Below are 18,964 nucleotides of genomic sequence, written 5' to 3'. Positions count from 1 at the left end.
ATCCAATCGCTGTACACGATAATAGTACTTCTGAATCAGAGAAGACCTCGCGTGGGCGGGAATAAAATTTGCAAGCAAGTGTGCATGAAAATCTTCAATAGATGACTGTTCGGCTATGGCTCTTACTATTTTGTCAGAAAGAATACCAATTGCATAAGGATAGATGATTTGCAAAATTTGACATGGAGAAAGGGAAAACACAAGGGCATGATCCTGAAATTCAACCAGAAATCTTAAAAATGAAATTACTTCACTGGTGGTATTAACCGAAAACTTAGAGATACCTCTGAGCAACATTGCCAATGGGTGAGGCAAGCTGCTAAACCCGGGTGACATAGTAGGTAAAGGTTTCAATGGCAAGGAAGTTAATTCAGAACGGATGTTACTCAACGATGCACGGCGTTCAGATTCGTTGTCCAATGGGGCAGAGATAGTTTGAGCGGCGATGGTTTTCCTATTTACTTCTCCCTTAGGAGGTTCTTCCTCACTACCTACATTCACTATGGTGGGTTGATCAGATTTGGGAGGAACTTCCCCAGTTAACAATTGAGTGACCTTGCTAGATAATTCAGACATATTTTCAAGCAGCGTACTAGCTTCCTTCTTCTGAACGTCATTCAACTTTAGAGACAACAGATCGTTAACTCTATTTGAAAAGTGATATAGCCTAGCTTGCACACGCTTAATTTGATTAGGAGAAGGATCATTTTCATCAAAAAAACTAACTACAGAAGCTAGCCCAGTAATATTCTCCGTGATCGTGGAAAGAGAGTCGTCAATTTCTTTCTCTCCCAAATTGGGGATGGAAATGGGCAAATCTAGGGACTCTCTAAGCTTGTTTGTGTCTACTGCAACCGTGCCTCCAGATTGTACATTTCTAATAGTCAATTCATAGATCAACTCCTCCTTGCGCAAATAGTTAAGATGGAGAACATCGCGAGGGCCGGGCATGGTGACAGAACAATTTTGAAAAACTCAAAAGATTCCAGCAACTGGGAAAATAGTTAGAGTTCGGAACCAAAACAATGTTTAGCCGTCAAAAGGGGCTAAATTGAGACCCATTCAACCACGCTCTGCTACCACTTGTTACCGTGTTTTTTATGGTAGTTATGCGTGAAAGAAGGTGCGGGTGGTGAACGGGTCTCAAGCTACTAAAGTAAAATTAATTAAAATTTAACCAGGTTATATTTTCTTTTCAAAAACAAAGAAATAACAAGCATGGCAGGTACAAAGTAGCAAGTCAAAGGGTAGTTACAATATTTACAGGATTTGGGCTTCGAGCCCTGAAAACACAATGCCTGGGCAATCAGCTCAGTTTTACCTCCAAACACAAGTTTCAACAGAGGGGCAGAAAACCCCATTCATGCCTAGGAGCCCTAGCTCCAAATTACACTGAAAAGCCTCCACGAGGCATACAACACTCAATTTTCAAAAGAGCCACTCGCTCTCAAATTTAAGCCTCTCCCAGGCCACACCAAACTCTACCTTCAAGTTGTCCTCAACGGACATAAACACAGGGGTAAAATACCCAATCTACTGAGGTCTATAAAATGAAAAGAAGGTTAATTAAATGACCTCTAAGGTAACAATTTGAGAGGAGGCGAACTTGCACTCCTAATACACTTTGATTAAGACCTACTTGGCACTAGGCCGATAATACCAGGGCTAATCCCATACTAAAGAGGTGACTTAAGAAGAGAACAATTTGTCTAACGTTAACGAGAATAGGTTGAGAAAAATAAGTTCACCTCAAAACAATATGAGTGGGAGCTCGAGAGGGTTAGCACTCTCTATCCCAGTATGTAGCTTTAAAAGAGAATATATGAAAAGAGTAGTTACATTTAGGAAAAGGTTACATGGTAGAACGCTTAGAACCCGCCCCGAGAGTTAAACTGCTGAGCAAGCAAAGAAAGAAGTTATTAATCGGCCATTACCTTGTTGTTGACCGCTGCCGAGGAAAGAGGCGCTTCCCGCCTCCTGCTATGTACTTAATACACTGAAAGATGGAACTGAAGTGGCCCGGAGACCCAAAAATCAGCAGTTTATATCCTCTCGCAGAAGTTTCGAGGCGTTAGGGGAATGAAAACACCCTCCCGCAAATTCTTTATTGGCTAGGGTACAGAAACATATCCAAGTTGGGGGAAGATACATCGGATTGGTCGGAAATAACTCAAAGAAATTCGGGATTGGATAAATCTAAAACAAGGGGAAAAAGAGGGGTATACAGCCAACTTAAACAATAACTGAAAAAATTTAGCAAAGACAAACATTTGAAATAAAAATTTCTCCAACAATATAGTTCTTTGACTTCGCACTAGGGTGCACTATTGTTGATCTTCAGTAGTGTCCTCTAGAAGAGAAAGTTCACACTTCTTACTTCAAGCAAAACAAAAACACATCAAAAATGACACAGTTCAAAAACTCAAAATTTTCCACGTGGTGACATCTTTTGAGAAGGTAGCGAATTAATAGCGTATATAAAGTTCAGACTTCCTCCAGCAGAGGAGTTTCAACTGGCGCAAATTTTAAATTAGCGGCGTGGAAGTGTACCGCCCGGTACAATTATTATTATTATTATTATTATTATTATTATTATTATTATTATTATTATTATTATTATTATTATTATTATTATTATTCATCTGTTTACCCTCAAGGTTCGTTTTTTTTCATCGGACTTAGCGAGGGATCCCATCTCTACCGCCTCAAGGGCAGTGTCCTGGAGCTTCAGACTCTTGGTCGGGGGATACAACTGGGGAGTATGATCAGTACCTCGCCCAGGCGGCCTCACCTGCTATGCTGAACAGGGGTCTTGTGGAGGGATGGGAAGATTGGAAGGGATAGGCAAGGAAGAGGGAAGGAAGCGGCCGTGGCCTTAAGTTAGGTACCATCCCGGCATTTGCCTGGAGGAGAAGTGGGAAACCACAGAAAACCACTTCCAGGATGGCTGAGGTGGGAATCGAACCCACCTCTACTCAGTTGACCTCCCGAGGCTGAGTGGACCCCGTTCCAGCCCTCGTACCACTTTTCAAATTTCGTGGCAGAGCCGGGAATCGAACCCGGGCCTCCGGAGGTGGCAGCTAATCATGCTAACCACTACACCACAGAGGCGGACATTATTATTATTATTATTATTATTATTATTATTATTATTATTATTATTATTATTATTATTATTATTATTACGATAAAAATAAGTACAAGCGAGGACTGTTTTCAACAACTGAATGCCTATTAAAATTAGTAAATTGTAGTGCACACCTGTGATCTTTACTTCCTTTCCTATTTCGTCCTAAGCCTCGTGTCGCATTTGCCAGTTTCTAAATTTAATCGAACTTTACTGTATATCATACAGATCCTCATGTATCCGCACCAACTCAATTAAAATTTCTTCCATATCGCCAAAAAGAAACTGCTTCTATTCACACCTCACGTCGCCAGATATGTGCTAGAGCAGAAAAATGTGCTCCGTGTGAGGAGCGCTGTCACCAGATTCTACGTCACAATGACGTCAGCCGACGTGAACAGCCGTGATATGAGCGCAGTGTGATCACTCTACATTTCGTACAGTGTGGAAAAGGCCTATCACACCTTTCTGGACAGGTTCGATTGCGTCACGATACGCGCGAAATCAAGTGAAGGGACAGTAGTGTATTAAAAATCAAATCAAATCAAAATCTCTTTATTTGCAAATAAGGTGTCTACCTCGGTGGCAAATGGTACACTAAAATACATTATTGTCAAGCAATACATTTTGAATTAACAAGAGAATAATTTTTTTCTAGAATACAATAATATGCAATTTACGCTAACACTTTTTCTATTAAACAAACAGAAAACATTTATATTGTTTACAAAATTCTTCTTATAATATCTCCTATACTTACAAACATAGTCAACTCATATACAGGATGTGGAATTACTTCAAATTATACTATGCAACTGGTATAAGATTAAAATTTACATTGCATTTATTTACTCACTTTTTAATACCCATTTTGGAACATAAGTAGCATAACGACCTGCTGCGTCTTAACCAGAGCCCCTTTTGCCACCACTTTTCAGAGTTCCTGAAGGGCCTTCACAGCTACCGTAGCGGTCCCAGGGCCTTCGAAGTCCCCACTATACTGAACCCTTGACTTACCATTCCATCGTTGGTCGGCCACAGTTGCTGCAGTAGAGCAATATTGAACTCTTAAATCTTGGGGTCGTTGCGGGAATAATTCGGTCACGATCTTAACCAAACGATTGGGTTCAGAAGAGAGCCTAACTACTTGAAATGAGGAGCAAATATGTGCTTACTAACTTTTATTGAATAAATTATTTGAACAAAAAATGTTTATTTATATAAATCCTTGATCAACAAAAAAATTATTAAGTGTCTCCAACGCAGTCACATTGCATGGTGTTATTTTTATTGATTACAATATCGAAGAATTTTCTTCGGAGAAAGGTAGAAATCTCACAAATTAGTGGACAGCGAAACTGAGAAAGTGAAAAGAAAACCTGAAAATCGGGCACCTATTGATCCAAACGATAACTGAGGATTAATCTACACGATCCGTGGAAAATCTGACCTTCAACAAGTAGAATGCCGGATTTACTCTTAATTAAGGTTATCCACCAGTCGAATAACCTTTCGGATACGGAAACACCCGCCGAATGGACCCTTAATCGAACCAAATTGACTATCAGTTGCTTTGGATAGGATGCGAGATATTAATGGAAAGCATGGTGTTCACTACAAGTTGACAGCAGAATTCACAACCGAAAACAAAATTCCACCTTGTATTGTCATTTCATGACACCCTTAAGTTATAAAATAATCCCCATGCTGAAACGTGCATCACCCAAACAGCTGTTCAGAAGGAACCAACAACAATTCGATCCGAGAGGATCTTACGTTACGTCGTTCTGAAGGAACAAAACTGCGAAATGCAGGAAACACTTATTCATCACGTATTTAGAAGAAATGCCAAACACTGAAGTTAAATAAAAAGTGGTAAATCACTTGAAAACTATTTTTATAAAACCAGCTATCAGGTTATAAATGGTTACGTTACGCTTAATAAAATTAAAGTCCACATGGTAAAATAAAATAAAACACAGTATTCTTTCCTTTATAACAATGACTACCATCACAGATCCATCTACTTATTGTTTGTCCCAACACACTACCTACAAAGTTATCAATTAACCACACTCAACTACGTATAAAATGAAGGAACGACAAAAATTGAAAATAAAATATATTACCCGCTGACGAATCGAACCCGCATTCGTAACTCAAGTCTCACCTATTGAACTAAGTGTCAACACGCCCACTAGCAAAGCACTGGGATGTCAGAACGAAAAAACAACTAAGTCCGTAAAATATAATATTGAAGTTCATTGAACTCAAACACGCATGGCGAACTGCAGTAAATATTTAATCACCATTAACTCAGTACCCAATATTGGACAACCCTCACATGCCATTAGTGGTTCCATAATCTTAGGTAAACACCTTCCAGCTGGTAAAGGGCTGCGCGCAAACATGGCACCAATATTACTTAGCTAACACTCTTCGCATTGCATACACTACTGCAGACACTACCATCGCTCAAGTCACTTCGCAAAAACATCTAATCTAAGACTTGAGTATATACAGCTGACATCCCAGACCTATCGTCAGGCCTATCTAATGTCTACACACCCTAACATTAACCTCTATGTACACACACACCTTCCTAAACCTATCGTTGAGCGTGAACTAGGACGTCTCATCATCAATATACTCCTAGGATAACATGTGACGTCCTAAATCTATTGTCGAGCGGAAATTGGGTCGTATACGCTTCCTCTAGCATATCAGGCGAAATCGTAACTTCAAACACACTTTTAGATAATTCGGCTGTAAACCTTGTCGAAGATAATAGCACACAATGAAACGAATCTTGCCACAGAATGAACGCAAGTCGGGAAATGTAACTAAGTCCCTATCTTGTTAATAAAACGTGAAATTGAAAATAAAATAACGCGTGGCAAGCAGTCCACAACTCAAACACGATCTCGGCATGCGTAATGAAGTTTGGAAAAAATAATAGGACTTCCAACACAGTCTAACATTACGTGAATATCACCAAAACAGTAATCATTACCGCCGCAAAAAATCCACACTAATTTTAGGGTGAGGCCCTCAAATCGCCTACCGTCATTATTCCAAATATCCATATCCATGACTATCCAATGAAGCGAAATTCAATGATTCTACACAGCCAAACTATCGCTTTAAAAACGTCCAATATCTCATCCCACAATGTTTCCGATTTAATGATAAATTATCGTCTCGTAATTTATGAAATTTACTGATTGGAAAACTTGTCATTACAGTCAAATAACACCAGCCGTGTATTCAGAATGCTCTTCTACCCTTGAGGTCATATTACCAATATTCATTATACCGACTTTACGTAACTAGTCACTTGGTCTTTAACTACCACGAGCCACAATCTTCACCAGAAATGGTTTTTCACTTGGGATCTTAACTTGAAATCTTAATACTCATCTCGAACCAACCTTCTCCTGGTCTCAGTTTTCGGATTGTTAGAGGAATATACTACAGCCTGCCACATAAATATCACATTTAATATACAGCCTGCCTCAAAAATTCTTCGCCATCAGCAAATATAGCCTGTCTCAAAAATTCATTCTCATCGCCTTCTCACGGCGGCATCGCATGAAATACACAGGCTTCCTCTGCCTTCAACATCTATACAACTCTTATCTCAAAAAATATAAATTCTTCGCCATCAATCCCTTTTCTTATATTTCAAGACTTTTCAAACCTCAATCCTCTCGTGACAAACAACTTTTATAAAAGTTCTTTTTCACTTCATTTTTACTACAACTTTCGGACCTCAGGAATACAACAACACACCGTGATTTTCCATATCACCGACATACACGATGTCACAAAATTTTACTTCCCATGAACAAAACATAACTTTATCAGATTTTCCTTGATTTCGAGACACACGCAAACCTCAATGAACATAACTGTTAAATCCACTTGTAACATAGGAAATTTTTTTATCCCGCGGTAAACATCATCATTATTATTATTAATATTATTATTATTATTATTATTATTATTATTATTATTATTATTATTTCGACAAAAATATTCTGAATTCATACGATATTCGAAATTAAGACATTCGTCACGACTATACGATCGTTATCACCTTCGTAATTTTGCTCAATTTGGACAATATCTCAAAGAATATTAACACATTATTTAGACTTCGCCTTTTTTAGTTTCTTGACGTGAATTTTACAGCACTGAAGAGTTTCACACGACTACCAGAAATGTAATACATTTGCCTGATCATTATTAAATATCAATCCGACACACGCCTTGAAATTGGTTGGGACAAACAATATTCTAACTACAACATTGATAAATATTTACAGACCTGTGATCTTAGCCGTCATTCTGGATATCTGGCTGTATTTAGGCCAGCAGACCTTGTGCCTAGCCTTCCATGGCTACATTTACCATCATCTTCTTATACATATAACTTAAACTACACAAAGATTTATATTCAGTGCCGATCACCACCACAAACCACACTTCCTTGGCGTTTTGCGCTTGTGACGAGCTCGCTCCTCAAATGACGACTGACAGTTTTCTCAGGACCTTGCTGTCGTTCACCCTACTACTGGCCAGGTGTTCCAAACAGATAAGACAAATCAGACCTCGCTGTCAGCTCCCAGACTTCACTTTTAATAAATATTAAACGCACCTGATTGAAATACAGGGAGACTCTCAGCTACATATTTTAGCCAACTACATAAACCTTCAAAGTTATCACCTGCGGCAGTTCAGGAAAATTTCTATCACCTATTACTTTAATATTTTTACTTGAACCGTTGACACGAACATGTACCAAGTTACTTGGAGACCAAAACCCCGGACTTTTTACCAGACGAGTGACGTGAGCTTCGCCGTTCAGATAACCAGACAGAGTGTGTAAAATAGATGGAGTGAGATTTCTTTTATACCCTCTGGGAGGACGCTACCCACACCATGAAACTTGGTTGTGCAATATCCTAATTCCTCATCCAATAGACCAATTTTCCTGAAATTTGTTCCATAACTTCGGACAGACTTACGATTCATTACGGTGTTAATTTCATATTTTTTCCATACTCGCAACAGGCGAAATTAATTATTTCTGCCCGGGCGTTTCGGGGTTTTTCGTCATTCATCGGCCTTGGCACGTGTCCCTGATCCACGGGCCGGACGCAAATTCTTATGTAGGCTTAACTGCATTTATATTTGCCCTGAGGGTTCTATCTTCACATATGGTTTAAGAATAATTTAAATTCTTTATTCCTGGATTTACCATGTCGCCAAAATCTCTCGTTATGAAGAATTTCTTGAATTTGATAAATTGTTCAATATTCGAAGTCCAACGAAGTGTCCCGGTATTTCACGAGCTTGCGGCTTGCTCGACACGGGAAGCTCGTTCCCACGAGACAGCCAGACTCTTGAAAAAGAAACATGGCTGCTCTCAAAAAGTAGTTTGTAGCTGAAATAAATATTGCGAATAAAAGAATAATTTTCTCATCGTAGAATTATGGGTTCAGTACTTCACCCCTACAGGCGGTCCCCTACCTTGGTTGTCCAAACTCCATGGACCAGGGGATGGAATTAATTTTTTCACACACATTTTTATTTACAATAACCTTTACTGGTCGAATGCTCTCTAACATTTCATTTATTTTCCCTGTTGCTGTTTATTCTCTTCTTGAATATCTGTACGGATTTTGGAAAAGGATCGAACACTACCCCTGATAAACTGTTCCACTCCTTCACGCCCTTCCAAATGAATGAAAATTTACCCCAATCGCTTCTGCTAAAATTCCTTCTAATTTTATACTTGTGGTCATTTCTGCCGATATAATTATTTTCCAACTGAAGCCTCTCACGGATTTCTCCCCATGCTTCTTCTCCTGTATAGGCTATATATAATCCTATAAGTCTAGTTTTCTCCTTTCTCTTACTTAAAGTTTCCCACCCAAGTTCCTCTAACATTTCTGATACACTACTGTTTCTCCTGAAATCCCCTGTTACAAATCTTGCTGCTCTCCTCTGCACACTATCTATTTCTTTTATTAGGTATTCTTGGTGAGGATCCCAAACACTGTTTGCATATTCCAATAATGGACGAACCATACTCAAGTAACTTTTTTCTTTTAATTCTTTGTTGCGTCCTTTAAGTAGCCTCATTATGACATGTAACGATCTGTATGCTTCCCCAACAATGTCATCAACATGACCCTTCCAGTGCAAAGTACTTTCAAATCTCACACCTAAGTATTTGCACTAGCCATCTTTTGGGATAACTACCTCATCCGAAGTATATTCAAATTCAGTTTTAAAGCTCCTGTTTGTAAATGTTGTAACAGTTGATTTGCCTCCATTAACCTTCATATTATTTTCTTCAACCCACTGTTGGATACTCTTAAGGTCTCTTTGTAATTCGGAACAATCCTCAATGTTATTTATTTCCCTATAAACAAATTATGTCATCTGCATGCAATCTTATTTTTGATGTTATATTGTTCCCTAAATCATTTGTGTATATTAAGAAAAGTAACGGACCGATTATACTACCCTGTGCAATCCCCTTCCAAACTTTCTCTTCCTGTGATTTATTATTTCCTACTTTGACTTTCTGAACCCTTGAATTTAGAAATGTTCTTATCCAACGTATAACTCTTACGTCCAATCCTATTCCCTCCAATTCCTTTAATAATATTCCATGTTCCACTCTATCAAAGGCTTTCGAAAGATCTATAGCTATACAACCTAACTGGCCTCCTGAATCCAACTGATCTGATATGTCCTGCTGGAATCCCACCAGTTGTGCCTCACAAGAAAATTTCTTTCTAAATCCATACTGGCTCCTCATGAACCAATTTTTATCATCGCATATACCTCTGATGTACTTTGCTGTTAAACTCTCCAGTATTTTACAAACTATGCTGGTCAGGCAGATTGGTCTGTAGTTCTCTGGTTTCCTTTTATCACCCTTTCCTTTATAAATTGGTATTATTATAGATTCCTTCCATTCTTTTGGTATTACACTATTACTTATGACATAGTCAAAGAGAAATTTTAAATAAGGCAATATGTACCACCCCATTGCCTGTACTACCCACCCATTAATTTGATCACTTGCTGCTGGTTTTCCTTGCTGAAGCAGTTGGATTTCTCTGAAAATATCATTTGTGAATGAGACGCTTCTTGTTTCCCTACGTGTCTATCCCTCTCTATCTCCTGTTACTGTTTCCAACTCCTGACAATCTTCTACTGAATCTCTGAATTCCCTACTAAACAGATTTGCTTTCTCAGTATCTGTTAAATAGTGTTCTCCCCCTTCTCCCACCATTGTAGGAATTTGGATTCCTTTTCCTTTTTGATTCCTAATATATGAATACAGCTTTTTCCATTTCCCTTTGTGGTCATTACCCTCTTGAAGTATGCCATTCATATATTTCTCTTTTGCTTCCTTCTTCACTCTATTCAGTTCCCTCATTAGTTTTTTTCTAGTTTCTCTATTCTCCCTACCCTCTTTGATTTTCCTGTTTACTATTCTATATTTTCTTTTTAATTTTCTTATTTCCCTTGTATAATAAACAGGGTCTGAGGTACAGGTACAAATCTCTTCTCTCCTTCCCAAATGATTCCTTTAAATTTAGCCCAACGTGTATCCACATTACTCCCTTCACTCACCCAACAACTGAATTGTGATTTAAGGTAAGTCCCAAATTCATCAACTTTAGTTTTTCTGTATAATTTCTTGTCTTCTGTGACCCACTTATTAAGCATTTTTGGTACGAGTCCTACATCCATTATTACAGCCTTATGGTCACCTATTCCTTCAATTACCTCAGTTTTATCAACAATTTCCCATGGTTTAACCAAGAATACATCTAGCAAGTTGTTGAGACGTGTCGGTTCTTGTACTACTTGTGTAAATCCTCCCTTCCAAATTAACTTATTTGCCAGTTTCTGTTCATGGGCTTCACTTGCAGTTCCATTCCATTCAACTTCAGGCAAGTTTAGATCTCCCCCAATTATTACCATATCATAATTATTGTTTTTATGAGTATAATCTATTACTTTCTCAAATATTTCTATGTCTCTTTCCTCTCTTCCAGGCCTATATGTTCCTATAATTCCCACCTCCTTCATATTATCACAAACTAATTTTATCCCTAATATTTCATCCCTTTCATCGGTAAACCATTCATGTGAACAATAAGTTACCTTCACCAGAATAAACACCCCCTCCCTTTTTATCTCCTCGGTCTCTACGATAGACTGTATACCCTTCTGGAAATACTTCTCTATTACCCACCCCTTCTCTCCACCACGATTCCACTTCTATCACCACATCAGTCTCATAAGATTCCATCAATGTACCGAATTTTAATTGTTTATTTACTACACTCTGACAGTTTACCGAGAACAATCTCAGACCCCCTTCCTCCCTAAAACTTGACTGTTGCAATTGGGTAACATTTGACTCATCAGTTGAGAAAGTCCCTTCCAACTTTAGCCTAATTTAGCTGGCAGACATGCGCATAAACCTTGCAGAGACTGAGACCGCTTACTGCTCATCTCTGTCTGCAGTGAAGTCACACGATACAAGCCTAGCTTAGCTGGCAGGCACACGTAGGAGCCCCGCCGACAGTGAGACAGCTTTACCTGCAGTGCAGTCGCACGATACAAACCTATCTTAGCTGGCAGGCACACATACGAGCCCAGCCGAGCCTGAGACCGCTTACTGCTCACTTTATCTGCAGCGCAGTCGCACGATACAAGCCTATCTTAGCTGGCAGGCATACGTAGGAGCCCAGCCGAGCCTGAGACCGTTCACTGCTCATCTAAGTCTTTTTTCTTCTTTAGGGTCCAACTCGTTGGCAGAATGGTCAGCGTACTGGCCTTCGGTTCAGAGGGTCTCGGGTTCTATCCTCCCCCACAATAAACACGCAGTTACCTACACAAGGCAAATGCCACCCACCCACATCGGAGGGTCTGCCTTACAAGGGCTGCACTCGGCTAGAAATGGCCACACGAAATTATATACTTCATAAGTTTTTCTTATATTCTCAAGAATAATTTGTGGTTTGTTAAGACGCTCTGTTTCTTGCGCAGTTGTTTCTGTGCCCCTCCTTCCTTTCTTAGTAGTTACTCCACTGGTGGATTAAGAGCTGCTAGTTGATGGAGAAATACTGGCAGTGGTTACATATGTTCAGCCAATCACTACTGATGTGCATTTAGGGCAGTCGCCCAGGTGGCAGATTCCCTACCTGATGTTTTCCTAACCTTTTCTTAAATGACAGCAAATAAATTTGAAATTAATTGAACATCTCCCTTGGTAAGTTGTTCAAATTCCCTTCCTAAAAGCGAATATTTGCCCCAAGTTGTCCTCTTAAATTCCAGCTTTATCTTCATATTGTGATCTTTCCTACTTTTAAAGACGCCATTAAAACTTATTCGTCTACTAATGTCATTCCACGCCATCTCTTCACTAACAAATCGGAACCTACCACTCAGTCGAAAAGCTCGTCTCCTTTCTCCCAAGTCTTCCCAGCCCAAACTTTGCAACATTTTTGTAACGCTACTCTTGTGTCGGAAATCACCCAGAGCAAATGGAGCTGCTTTTCTTTGTTTTTTTTCCAGTTCTTGAATCAAGTAATCCTGGTGAGGGTCCCATACACTGGAACCACACTCTAGTTGGGGTCTTACCAGATATTCATTTGCCCTCTCCTTTATATGCTTACTACAACCCCTAAATACCCTCATAACCATGTTCAGAGATCTGTACTATTTATTTGCAATCATATTTATGTAATTACCCCAATGAAGAACTTTCCCTATATTGACACCTGTGTACTTACAATGATCTCCAAAAGGGACTTTCACCTCATCAATGCAGCACTGCCTCTGTGGATCCGTGGTAGAGTGTCGGCCTCCGGATCCCAAGATAGCGGTTTCAAACCCGGCAGAGGTGGTCGGATTTTTGAAGGGGGAAAAGAAGTCCATTCGACGCTCCATGTCGTACGATGTCGGCATGTAAAAGATCTCTGGTAATACATTTGGTATTTACCCGACAAAATTCATTAAATGTCAGCCATTGTCGCCCAAGAGAGATCCGGTTTACTCTGTCTGCCATCTAGTGGGCCTTGAGTAAAACGGAACGTCGAAATTGACGAGCAGACAGCCAGATGGCGTCAAATAGAAATGTCTCACACGGTAGCAGAGGCCATACGATTATTATTATTATTATTATTATTATTATTACTCATCAATGCAGTGATAAAAACTGAGAGGACGTTTCCTATTTGTGAAACTCACAACCTGACTTTTAACCCTGTTTATCATCATACCATTGCCTACTGTCCATCTCACACGTTATTGATGTCATTTTGCAATGTCTAAGTCTGAGACACTTCCTAGAAAAACGTGTCGAATATGCTTTTTATGCTTTCTTCTTGCAGCATATAGTTTGATTTGAAGCAATAACGAGGCTTATTCTAAGACTGTATGCGATCACTGTAAACGCACTAGAGCGTATACGGTCACAGCTTTAGCAGCTACGGGACCGTTAATATTTCGTCATCGAAGTCTATCTCCCAATTAAAACAAGTGCGTCTTTGGACTACATAAAAATGATAAAATATTTGACAATATCGAACAATGGAGACACTTCCGTGTATGTGGGGCTTGTCCTTTCTTCATCTACAACCCCTAAAATGTATATGTACAATTTAAGGAAAATAAGTAATAATAATAATAATGATCATCATCATTTTGACATGATGGTATGTTGGGGATATAAGATAATGTTATAATTATACCGTGTGATACAGCTGCGCCTATTCATTCGGTTTTTTGCCACCCGTGGATTATAGCCTAACCTGAAATTATTAACACTGGCTACTCACAATAATATCTGGTCGCATAACCCTTTCTACGTAAGTTGTTTATTCGCGCCAACCAAATCCAGTATTAATGATAAAGTATCGAACGATGGTACAGAATCGTGTAAATTTTATATCACGTAAACATAAACGTCGTGTACAGGGATCGAGTGGCAGGGTAAGTAATGTTGGTAAAGCTGGAGGAGGGCACAGGTCAAAGGCGGGCGCAATGCGGTTCAATGAGTAGCGCTCCAGTTCAGGCAGGTGTATGGGCTCTAACGTCGCACTATCACATCGGTCCGCCTCTGTGGTGTAGTTCTTAGTGTCATTAGCTGCCACCCCCGGACGCCCGGGTTCGATTCCCGGCTCTGCCTCGACATTTGGAAAGTGGTACGAGGGCTGGAACGGGGTCCACTCAGCCTTGGGAGGTCAGTTGAGTAGAGGAGGGGTTCGATTCCCACCTCAGCCATCCTCGAAATGGTTTCCGTGCCTTCCCACTTCTCCTCCAGGCAAACGTCGGGATGGTGCCTAGTTTAAGGCCACGGCCGCTTCCTTCCCTCTTCCTTGCCTATCCCTTCCGATCTTCCCCTCCTCCTCAAGGCCCCTGTTCAGCTTAGCAGTGAAGCCACCTGGGCGAGGTACTGGTCCCCCCCAGTTGTACCCCGACCCAAAGTCTTTCGCTCCAGGACACTTCCCTTGAGGTGGTAGAGATGGGATCCCTCGCCGAGTCCGAGGGAAAAACCAACCCTGAAGTGTAAATAGATTAAGAAATAAAGAAAGAAAGAAACTATCATATCGAAGGTTTTTGGCAATGGAAATATGTGAAAGGGTTAAAATTGTTAGAATTGGTGAGGAAGCAGGCGTGGCTTTAATTAAGGTACAGCCTCAGCATTTGCCTGGTGTGAAAATGGGAAGCCACGGAAAAACATCTACAGAGCTGTCGACGGGGGAATTCGAACCCGCCATCTCCCGAATGCAAGCTCACAACTACGCGACCAACTCGCTCGGATTGTTTTCGACATGACTTAATACCTCGTCCAGAATCTAACGGCTTGAACAACTTGTAGGAGCCGACGGGTCGTTGACGCAACAAGCTTCCTAAAGTGTTCCTTGTCCAGGGCATCACCTTCCATGCGTCCAACATAACGCGCCATAAAGCATCATGCGATGGCGGGGGAAGGGTGAAGCCAGTGTTTCTGTATATGGCGTTTCCACCTTGCCCACGCATGTTCAATGGGGTTCGAGTCTGGAGCTCGAGGAATCCAACTGAGCAGTTCAATGGAGTTCTGCTCACAAAAACAGCGCTGAACACGACCGCTCGTGTGGATTGGGGTGTTGTCTTACACGAACTGTATTACCTCATCTAGACAGCGCACTCTCACACTCAGAACCATAATACTCTGCAGAATGTCCAAATATTGGTTCAATGTGAGACGTCATCTATCCGATGAAGGACTCCAGCCCCAACAGAGGGTATCCACCCCGAACACGACACAGATATGCAGCCATTGCGGGAATACGCGACTATATATCTTCTGTTGTATCGGGCTGTTGCAGCCTGTAAACATGATCCGACCCTAACTACGCCAAACTGAAAGAAGTCTCGTCAGAGAAAATCACATGACTCCAATCACGACTTAACTCCATCTCGGAAAAGGCGGAAAGTGAGACTCTTTGGCGGCAGTTTGCAATGGAGTCCGGCTTTTCGTAATCATTCACGGACCGTATGTGAACATCCGAGAAAATTGGTCGCCTGCATGAGCTCCGCCGCGTATAAGTACCAGTTCTCCTGTGAAATTTCAACTAACCTGTTGTTTTCAGCCCTATTCGAAACCGCTTTAAACCTGTGCCCGGTAGACGTCCAGCGTCCTCTGACAACCGCCACGGTTGTATTCCACCTCTGAACAGCCCTAGACGAAACGGCACACCGAATCGCTGCCTCACGAATGCTAAAACTGCCGTGTTGGATGAGAGCCAGCACTTGCTCTCTTGACCCGTGTGAATAATGTGTCATGTCAGAATGGAGTGAAGCATTTAGAATCGAAGTTAGATTGGCCAAACTTGGTGTTTTTGGTGCCTGAAAAAAAGTGAAATGGCGTATGGCATTTAGTGTCGGGAGTGTCCGAGGATAAGTACGGCTCGCCAGATGCAGGTCTTTTGATTTGACACCCGTAGGTGACCTACGCGTCGTGATGATGATGATGATGAAGACGACACATACACCCAGTCCCGTGTCGGTGAAATTAACCAATTATGGTTAAAATTCCAGACCCCACCGGGAATCGAACTCGGGACTCCTGTGACCAAAGGCCAGCACGCTAACCATTTAGCCATGGAGCTGGACGGTGCCTGAAGTCATCATGGTTTATTTATTCAGGGGGAAAGGAAAGGAAGTATTGTTTACGCCAGAAATGAAATGAAATGGCGTGTGGCTTTTAGTGCCGGGAGTGTCCAAGGACATATTCGGCTCGCCAGGTGCAGGTCTTTTGAATTGATTCCCGTAGGCGACCTGCGCGTCGTGATGAGGATGAAATGATGATGAAGACGACACATACACCCAGCCCCCATGCCAGCGAAATTAACCAATCATGGTTAAAATTCCCGATCCTGCCGAAAATTGAACCCAGCACGCTAACCATTTAGCCATGGAGCCGGACTGTTGACGCCGGGATTCGAATCGTAGGTGTCGTAGTACCCACGAATTTCGTACCGTACAGCTTACCCACTGCGCTAAGTGGGAGCGGGCCGTTTTATAATAATTTCGTAGTTCTGTATGCAAGTGTATGTCACGAGGAGAGAATGGTGAGGGGTGAGGGGAGAGTGCGAGGGACCGACACAATGAGTACGAAATACGGGCGTGTTGCAAGAGGCATCCAGCTAACTGTAAAACACTGAGCATAGCCGAAGTGGACTTGCATCACGTCTCCAGAGATGCGACAATGTTTTAGTGTTTATTTGTACATTAAACCTAATTGCTAACACCGAGCATATTGGGATTGATATATTCACTGCTGCGTACTTCTGTAGTGGTTGGTTGTGTAATGTGTTGTATGCAAATGGCAATTGTATAGAGTCGATCACAAACCCCGAGCCCCCGAGTAGGAGGAATTAACCTGGCCCGGCCAGGAATCGAACCCGGATCCCTCTGAACCGAACGTCACTAGAATGACCATTCAGCCAAGGAACTGCACTTTTAAGGATTCTTCTAGAACCACATAGCCTATGTTCGGTGGTCCGACTTGAGAATCGGACCAAACTTTCGCCAAATGATTCATGGGCCTGTAGTAAGTGGCTATTGAGCTTTACTTTCTTAGAGTGCACATCCACATGTTATTCAGGATGGGGAGTTACGGTTTCATCGCGTACTCGTTCCATGTGATAGCTTGAGCTGTGATAAACTGGGACACGGATTAGGGAGTGAGAGAAGCTTTTTTTTTTTTTTTTTTTTTTTTTTTTTTTTTTTTTTTTTTGCTAGGGGCTTTACGTCGCACCGACACACATAGGTCTTATGGCGACGATGGGATAGGAAAGGCCTAGGAGTTGGAAGGAAGCGGCCGTGGCCTTAATTAAGGTACAGCCTCAGCATTTGCCTGGTGTGAAAATGGGAAACCACGGAAAACCATCTTCAGGGCTGCCGATAGTGGGATTCGAACCTACTATCTCCCGGATGCAAGCTCACAGCCGCGCGCCTCTACGCGCACGACCAACTCGCCCGGTAGTGAGAGAAGCAACGTCCCAGTATTTGTCAGGAGCTGAAATGGATACCTTACTAAATAAATAAATAAATAAATAAATAAATAAATAAATAAATAAAAAATAAATAAATAAATAAATAAATAAAAAATAAATAAATAAATAACTTCGCTTTCGGTCTTATCCGAACATTCAACCAGCCTCAATAAATACTTTTGACGATGCTGAAGAAACTCTCTTCATCTTACTACAACTAAACATAACGAGATGTAATGGACAAGATGTGGCGAACACAAATGCCCAGTCCCCGAGCCAGATGAATTAACAAGACGTAGTTAAAATTCCAGGTCCGGCAGTGAACTGAACCTGGTGCTCTTAGAAAATACATTCAATTCTTTTTTGCAATGTGCTTTACATCGCACCGACACGGCGGAGTAGGAAAGGGCTAGGAGTGGGAAGGAAGTGGCCGTGACTTTGATTGAGGTAACAGCCCCATCATTTGCCTGGGGTGAAAATGGGAAACCACGGAAAACCATATTCAGGACTGCCGATAGTGGGCTTTGAACCCATTACCTCCGAATGCAAGCTGACAGTAGTGTGATCAAACCGCGCGGCCACTCGTTCGGTTGAAGATTTGTCAGCGAAGAGAATCGAACTCACCATTGACCTGAGGCCTTGGATGCAGGGTTAATGACCGGCTATTCAGTTCGTTTAAAACAGCATGACCTATGGTGATTCATTCATGTTACTAATTCGCTAACACTCCACGACATTCTACTGGCGCACAGGTTTCAGAACTTTCTTAGGGAAGTAGCATTATTTAGAAAGTAGATTTATGTGGTATTAGCCAGGCCCGTGGTGCAGGCATAGCCAAGGCGGTATAGGCGATATCGATTCATTTCTAAGGACTGGGTTCGATTCCCCGTCAGAAGACGAAAACTTAGAAATGGGATTTCCAATTCTGGAGAAGCATTTAGGCCTGAGGTTCACTCAGCCTACACCATAAATGATTCCTTCATCTCACCCTCATACCTCACTCAGTGCCGCGGTTACGGATTGTGGAAGCCTTTACCTCCCACTCCTCCAAGGGCCGCCAGGGCACGTAGGAAGATGGCTTCGACTTGCTTTTCCTTTGTGGTATCTCTGTATGGGACGAGTGTCACAATTCGCTTTTCGATAATAATTTTACCATAAAGCTTTTGATAATAGTTCCAAATACGGAATGATATGATGTAGACTCCGTAACCTTCCCGTGTTAATATTAGGCGTATAATCGAGATGAAACGTT

This window comes from Anabrus simplex, chromosome 2 (genome assembly GCF_040414725.1).
Source record: "Anabrus simplex isolate iqAnaSimp1 chromosome 2, ASM4041472v1, whole genome shotgun sequence".
NCBI classification, from domain to species: domain Eukaryota; kingdom Metazoa; phylum Arthropoda; class Insecta; order Orthoptera; family Tettigoniidae; genus Anabrus; species Anabrus simplex.
This window is presented reverse-complemented; position numbering follows the sequence as displayed.